We start from the raw sequence: 7,889 nt of genomic DNA, 5'->3' as shown, positions 1-7,889 counted from the left end.
CCCCCCCCCCCCAGTTTTGGGGTTTTTTTTAAATGCTGACCTGAACAGTCATGGATTATACTGAAAAGGGTCAGGTGTCTGGTAACACATTTCCTCTCCCTCATATCAGCAACTCTTTGTAATAAAGATTTAACTAGACTGCTTACATGCTTTAAGTCAAATTAGCATTTTGCTGTATTGGGACTTTGATAATGTTTGTTCTAATTGGCTAAGTGGCATAAAGTCCACAACTTAACGATATATACCAGATAAACAAAGAATAATAAAGAGTGATTCCTCTGATCTCCAAGAAAAAAAATCACCTTTTTATTCCAATTGATAATTAGGAGACCTAGACCTACATTTTCAACCAATTTAGCCACAGAACCTGGTCAGCTGGTTTAGGCTTTCTATTTGATAAATAGGAATAGTATTACTACAACCTACCCTTCACTCTGTTTTGATGATTGTATTCACTGAAATGACACACAATAATTCTTCTGTTACCAAATCGACTCTCTCACTTTCTCGTCAAATAATTTATTTCTACTCCCACACCCTTAGCAGTTCCAGCTAGTTCTTTTATTCCTGATTTTGTTATTTATTTGTAATTTCTTGAGTTTTTTGAAATGGTTGAGTAGCCATTCTTTAACATGTCTTCAGTAGCAAATGTTTAATGTTTCAGAGGAAATAGTTAACTCTTCCATGCCCCAGTTTGTACCCACCGTTTCTCACTGAAGAAAAAAAGAAAACTTGCCTTTTTAATGTTGGTACCTATATATTTTTTCCCCATAAAATTATTCCTTAAATATTTTTTTTTACTGGATCTGCAACATATAACACAAATATAGATGATAATTCTTAAGAGATGTCATAATGAAATACACTGTGTGTACCACTCCACATGCAGAACTTCTTCTTCAATCTCAGCTGCGTGTGGACCAAATTTTTGTGGAATCACCCCACTTATGTCTGAAAATGGCAATACACTCTTCAAAGACAATAGGCCCATCAAAAACTGCTGGAAGAAGCAGTAACAAAAACTCCTGAACCAAGAAAAAACAGTGACTAATGAAATCATCAAATCCATCCCTCAGCTTCCAGTAAAGGAAGCACTTGCCAATGCACCAGCCTCTTATGAAGTCCACCCAGTGATAAGACAGATGAAGAACAACAAAGCATCTGGTCTTGATGGCATACTAACTGAGGTCTTCAAATTTGTGGGGGAACTACGACCAACAATCTCCATACACTGGGCATGTTTACACGTGTATTTATGTGCACCTAAACTTTATGTGCCTTTGCTTAAGGCACATTAAAGTGGTTAGGTATGCATCTATATGTGGGCATGCTAATGTATATTAAGGTACAATAAACTTAAGTGCAAATACCTATATTGCATTAGTGCATGTGCAGTTGCTCTAATGCTTATTAATGTGGTGTGTAGCACAGTGCATGTCCATTGATGCACACCGTTTTAATGCACATTAGTGCATCTACACATGCACTAATGTGACTTAGCTATCCACACCTAAATGTAATACCTGCTTTCTGCAGACATCAAATTTAGACTCACATAACCTTAAAATGCCATTATTAAGGTGCATTAAGTGTGTGCATGTGTAGACATGTCCCCTTAATACACCTTGAAAATGATGATTTTAGGCTAAGCATGCTTAAGAGAGGCATGTGTAAACACACCCACTGTTTCTTACAATCTGAAACACAGGAAATTCCTGTTGACCTACAGATGCCAATTTTGTTACAATTTTTAAAAAGGGAGATGAAGTGATCCAGTACAGGATTCAATGTACCAGCTCTGCCTTTGGAAGACTATATCGTACATTCAATGATCATGACATCAGGACTTGAACAAAGCTCCTATTATATAAGACTGTGGTAATCCCAACTCTTCTCTATGGCTGTGAAGCTTGGGTGACCTACCAGGACCACTGAAAAACCTGGAATGCCTTCACCAGTGCTAGTTCCAAAAAATCCATGATATAAAGTGGGAGAATGGTTGGGAAAATAACAGTGTCCTTACTGATGCTAACACCACCATCATAAAAGTGTTGGTTATTCAACATCAGCTGCAGGGGGTAGGGCATTGTGTGTACATGTCTGATATATGTTTAGTAAAGCAACTGCTATACTCCAACTCAGTCAAGGACAAAGGACATGCAGAAGCCAAAAAAAATGCTTGAAGGACACCTTCAAGGTAAACATTAAGAAATGTGACATGGACATCATAAATTGGGGAAAATTAGCCTGGGACAAGGCTACATGGTGATACCTTATGAAAGAAGGTACATCTTACTTTGAGGAAAACCATCTTGTTCTAGAGGCAGATTGACAGAAACCCAAGGCAAGGAAAAAATACCTAGAAATCTTCAGTTTGACTCTCCCTTTAACCACCACCCATGGCATCTGCCAGAAAGTCTGTGGCTCTAGGATTGGCCTTAGCCATCAACGGACTCGACTACAACCGTCTGTTTGACCCATGGCAATGATCATCCTTGACCACAGTCTCTAACAAAGAATGAAATATAATACTCTGCAACTTAAAATTGACATGAAATTCTATCCAGTAAAATTATCTGTAGAATTTGAGTACTGGATAATATTTGATTATGCTAAAGAAATGTTGACAAGTTAATTAGAAGCACAAAAGTTGTCTATTTTAAGGATCTTTACTGGTATTTGTTTCTCTACTGCCTTCCGCAAAATTTGCTGACTTTTTGTTCAGTTCCATGTTGCGAAATTACTAGTTTTATCTGTACTCACCTATTCTGTAAAATCAATTTTGCCATTGTTATTTGAAAGGGAGTATATATAATATGTATATAACTATATATAAAATCCATTTCACTATATAATCCCTTTCACATTATATATATTACATAAGCACATATAAGGTGCTTGGGAATTTGAAAGGAAGTGTATAGCTTTTGTATGACAGATCTGTGTTTATGTTACATGTCAGGATTTGTGAAAAAAAAGAAGAAAGTTGTTTCCTTCACTATTTAAGTCTGAGGTATTGTACTTCAAACTTCTGTATTTTTCTCTGAAAAACTGAGAGTAAATGGAAAGCAAAAATCATATATATGTGTACTTTTCAACAATGCCCAACACTTTTTTCTTTTACCAACTCAGGCACTAACTCTGTTAGGTATAGAATAATAACTGTAAACTATCTGTAACAATGGTTCTCCTGAACAGACCTTAAAAATAGTTTTGTCACTAGTAAACAACATATAAAAAGAGTTATTGTTAAAATTATTTAGATTTTTTTATTATAAAATGTATATACAAATATATATCTGCCTACACACACACACACATACATCAATATTAGTTTTGTTGGTCTTTCACATAGCAGTCTTGATCTGATATATATGATCAAGACTGGTATGTAGATTAATATATATCCACCACTCTTATATATGATATAGTATATATACACATCTATATATGTTATAGATACATCTATCAAATATATATTATATAAGGATGGTGAATATATAATTCTATGTACCAGTCTTGATCATATATACCAGATCAAGACTGCTATGTGAAAGACCAAAAAAAAAAATAACAATCATGTTAGAAAAATTTAGAATTGAATTTAGATAACGATGTTTAACTTAAAATTATCACTATGTTGTCAGTTAGGTAGAATGACTTTTCACCCAAATAAAGGAGAGAATAGAAGTTATGATGTTGGCCTTTTACAGATAACCTTGCTACTGTACAATGGTGTATTATTTTTCTCCTCAAGTGATAAGCTTTCATTTGCTGTTCCAAAATATTTGAGAGTTTACACTGGAAATCATTTAAAATTATTTTGTGTAACCTTAACTGGACTTAGGTGTTCCCTCTCTCTTCTTCTACTCAGGGCCTTATACTGTACCTGCATACCTTCCAACATCTTATTAAGAGACATAAAGAATATCTGTCACATATTTGGTCTTTCATTTTCTTCCTAGAAGGAAGGTGCGTCTTGTTTTATTTTGTTTTGGTTTTTAATTAGGTGCATACAAGCACACAATGCTATACGCTTATGTTTCAGAACAAAGGCTAAATACATGTGCTTTGTACTTATAGAATGTGATGATGTTTATGGACGCTCTTTATTTCATCGTGAGTTCACTGTACAGGCTTGAGATGCATGAAAAGTTTAATTTCCTGCATGGATGAGCTTTATTTTCATGTGTAGGAAGCTCTGTGCTAGACAGGCTTAGGCTATGCTCCTCAGCTGCTCCTCACTACTTTTGTGATCATATGTACAAAAACTTTGAGTTATTTATAGTATATGGAAAGAGAGGAAAGTAGGTTTCTCATTTCCTTCTCTCCTTACAACCAGTTGCATAACTGTTTTCAGTGGCGACAGATGATAGAACAAGGAGCAATGGTCTCAAGTGGCTTCAAGGGAGGTTTAGGTAGGATATTAGGAAAAACTTTCTCACTAGGAGGGTGGTGAAGCACTGGAATAGGTTACCTAGAAGGGTGATGGAATCTCCATCCTTTGAGATTTTTAAGGCCTAGCTCAACAAACTGCTGGATGGAATGTTATACTTGGGGATGGTCCTGCTTTGAACCAGTAGGTTGGACTAGATGCCCTCCTGAGGTCCTTTCCAACCAACCTGCTGTGTAGGCAGATGGACAGCTGAGACAGGGGCTGTATGCAGCACACCTAAACTGCATTGGGGATGAGTGAGCTGCCCATTAGACTTAAAGTGGAATATCTGTGTGGGCTAGTGAGTCACTTGACTCGCATAAGAACCCCTTCAAGGTGCTGAAAGCACTGCAAAGGCCAAAGGGTAAGAGCCCAAGGGATGACGGCTGCTCTAACCTTTGTTTATTCAGAGTTGGGGAGGTTTTAATTAAAATAATATCTTGCTTTTTCCCCCCTTAATATTTGTTTACCCAGAGCTGGGAGGTTTTGTTAATGCAATAGCTTACCTTTATGTTCTAGTTTATACTGGTGGACTGGGTGTGGCTAACAGGGGTGAAGAAGCAGCCACTAATGTGCCAGGGGCACATGTTACATCTTGGACCCTGCTAGGGCTCTTGGGACACAAGCCACAGGCAGGTGGAAGCCTAGAAGGCTGAAACCTGGGCCAGGAAAGGCTATATAGAGGTTGCCTGAGACTGAGAGGGCCATGGCCCTGGGCAGAAGCCTGAGAAGAGCTAGTGTAGGATAAAGCCTGAGAAGGCTGTGAGCAGGAGACGGGGTCTGTAGGCCATGAGGAGATCTGGAGCTGGAGTCTAGAAGCTGATGTTCAGTGCACTGGACCTAGGCTAAGAGGGCATAGCTAGAGACAAGCAGCCAAAGCTGGGAAGGCCAAAGATCCTACAAAGGTTTTTGAGGTGAAGAAGGACAAATCATACCTTGGAGTTGAATGACCTCTCAGACAAGTGATTGCATACCACATTTGAGGCATGGGTGTGGCTGCAGGCATGGTCAGAAGCCACAAAGCCAGACCTTGAGGCATCTGACATCCTAAGGAATCCATAAGGCAGTAGACTGGACCCCCTTGGGGCTACCTCCCAATTTTTAAATTTTTTTTTTACAGCATCAAGGCATGGCAGATGAGCAGTAGGGCAATACTGGCAGGTGAACAGTACAGCAACACTGTCACAGTGTAGGCACAAAAAAATAGTGGCTACCTCTGCAGCTATGTGATCATGCCAACAGTATGGCAATAGCTGGAAGTTGCTGCTGTTTCCATCCTTTTTTGGAGACTCAGATGCCCAGTTGAACTGGTATTCCTCTGCTTAGCAAGGTATATGCTAAACCCAAATAAGTAAGCTATGAGCATAATGTAATGATCAGAATACTAAAAATATGTGACTTACACATGTAAAATGACCTGGATGAACATTTCTGTCCTCTAATGGGTAGCTGGAGTCCCTGATTCACAATAAGTGTATACAGAAAAATACTGCATATTCCAAGATTTTGCAGTAAGCAAATTTACTAAAAGGATTGCCTCCAAAATAACTATGCTCCAAAACCTCTCCTTTTCTTAAAATGTTGGAATTTGTAATGAAAAAATAATGGGAACAATGTTTTTTTGGCCTTCAGAAAATATCAATATATTTTTGTTTGTTTTGTTTTTGTTTTGTTTTGTTTTTACCAGCTGTACTTATAATCTAAATAGAAAAGACAACTACAGGGTGACAAATAAAAAGTGTTATTATCTGAGGTGTACAGATGTGGAACCATGCCCCACTGAGTAAATGAAGTGCTCCAATTCACATGAATGGTTTGTGACAGAACTAGCAATTGATTCTAAACCTCATTTGGTATAATGCTTTGGCCTTAACTAAAAGACACTGTTTTTTAGTATGCCTATAGAGTGGCAACTATGCCACCATGACATTGTATATGTGATGAGAATCACACAGACCTTCTGGGAAGGAAATAAAATGTGTTAAACCTTGGGGTGTCTATATATGTTTGTTAGTTAAATGCTCTCGTGTTAATGAAAATGAAGAGAAGATTATTGCTTAAAATTCCACTTCAGTGGAATCAAGGATGAAAAAAAAAAACAACCTAAGGCATTATCTTGTACTTTAAGTGAAAGAAAAGATCAGGTGTATTAACAACTTTAATGTCTTTACAAAAGCCTTGTAAGAAAAGGGCTAAAGATTTAATTAAGATTTTAAGTGGATTTGATGTTCTGTAACAAACTACTGCATAATACAAGCTATATTTGCAAGATCAGCAAAAAAGAGGTGTGAACAGTGTCAAAGAACTCAGCACATATAATGATAGCAGTATTCCCACAGTATTGCTAAAGGTCTGAAATGATTTAGACTTCATTTCCTTACTTTAAGCAGAGCTCTGTAAAAATGGTTTATTACATAAAACCTGTCCTATTTTAACAATGTGCGGCTAGCAAACTGAAATTGATCTTTCATGGGTTTAAGAAGCATATATTGCCAGACTGATAAATTAAGAAAATATGCCAATGTTATGATCCAAAAAGACTGTGATCTGATTAATGGTCAAGTGATAAAAATATAGACTTTAATTTTAGCAAGGATAATGCCATAAGGCCAGTTGAAACATGCTTGAAATCACTTAAGATAGAAATTCAATTTAAAAATAAGAGACATAGCATTCTTTTTATTATTATTCCTATCAAATACTGTTTTGAAATAGTAAAATGTTGTTGTATGGAATGACTGTGCTATTTAACAAGCAGTCATAAAACTGGAAAGATTTTTTTCTTTTTTTTACATTCAATACTGAATGACAAATGGTTGACAGCAAAATACTCCAACATAAACAAACAACCCTTCCCCCAAAATCCCAAATGAAATACATTTATTTCAAACATGAACAATATCTGGCATAAAACAGAAATCAAGGCAACTGTGAACTTATGATAGCCATTACTTGGGAAAATCTGCAAATACATTCTGAACACAAAGTCAAGTAGCAGAATTTATGCAATTATTGAACCAGTCACAAAATGAATTTCCACCAGTGCACTGGCAAGTGTATTTAGAACATAAAATATTGTTTAAATAAAGCCATTGAAATCTAATTTTCACTACACATGGACAAGGCTTTATGATGCTTTCAGACCAATCAAAATATGACAGCTGTGTATATAACCCATGCATCAATATATTCAAAAGCTGTGAATACAGCACTGACTGAAGCTTCTAATGTATATTACAGGCAATAACAAAAAAGCTTAAAGAAAACAAAATGTTTCCTGCAGGTCTTTTATCAAGGAAAGTAAATACAAGCACAAATAGATAAAAGGATTTTTCTTGCTTTCTTTATGTTGCACACTAACATTTTAATTCTTTCTGGGTGGGAATAATTTTGTCAAAGAGGTATTTCAGTTTGTTTTGCAAAAGACAGACAGGCAGACAGACAGGCAGACTTT

The sequence above is a fragment of the Gavialis gangeticus genome, unplaced genomic scaffold, assembly GCF_001723915.1.
Source record: "Gavialis gangeticus isolate Ggan-Ray unplaced genomic scaffold, GavGan_comp1, whole genome shotgun sequence".
NCBI classification, from domain to species: domain Eukaryota; kingdom Metazoa; phylum Chordata; order Crocodylia; family Gavialidae; genus Gavialis; species Gavialis gangeticus.
This window is presented reverse-complemented; position numbering follows the sequence as displayed.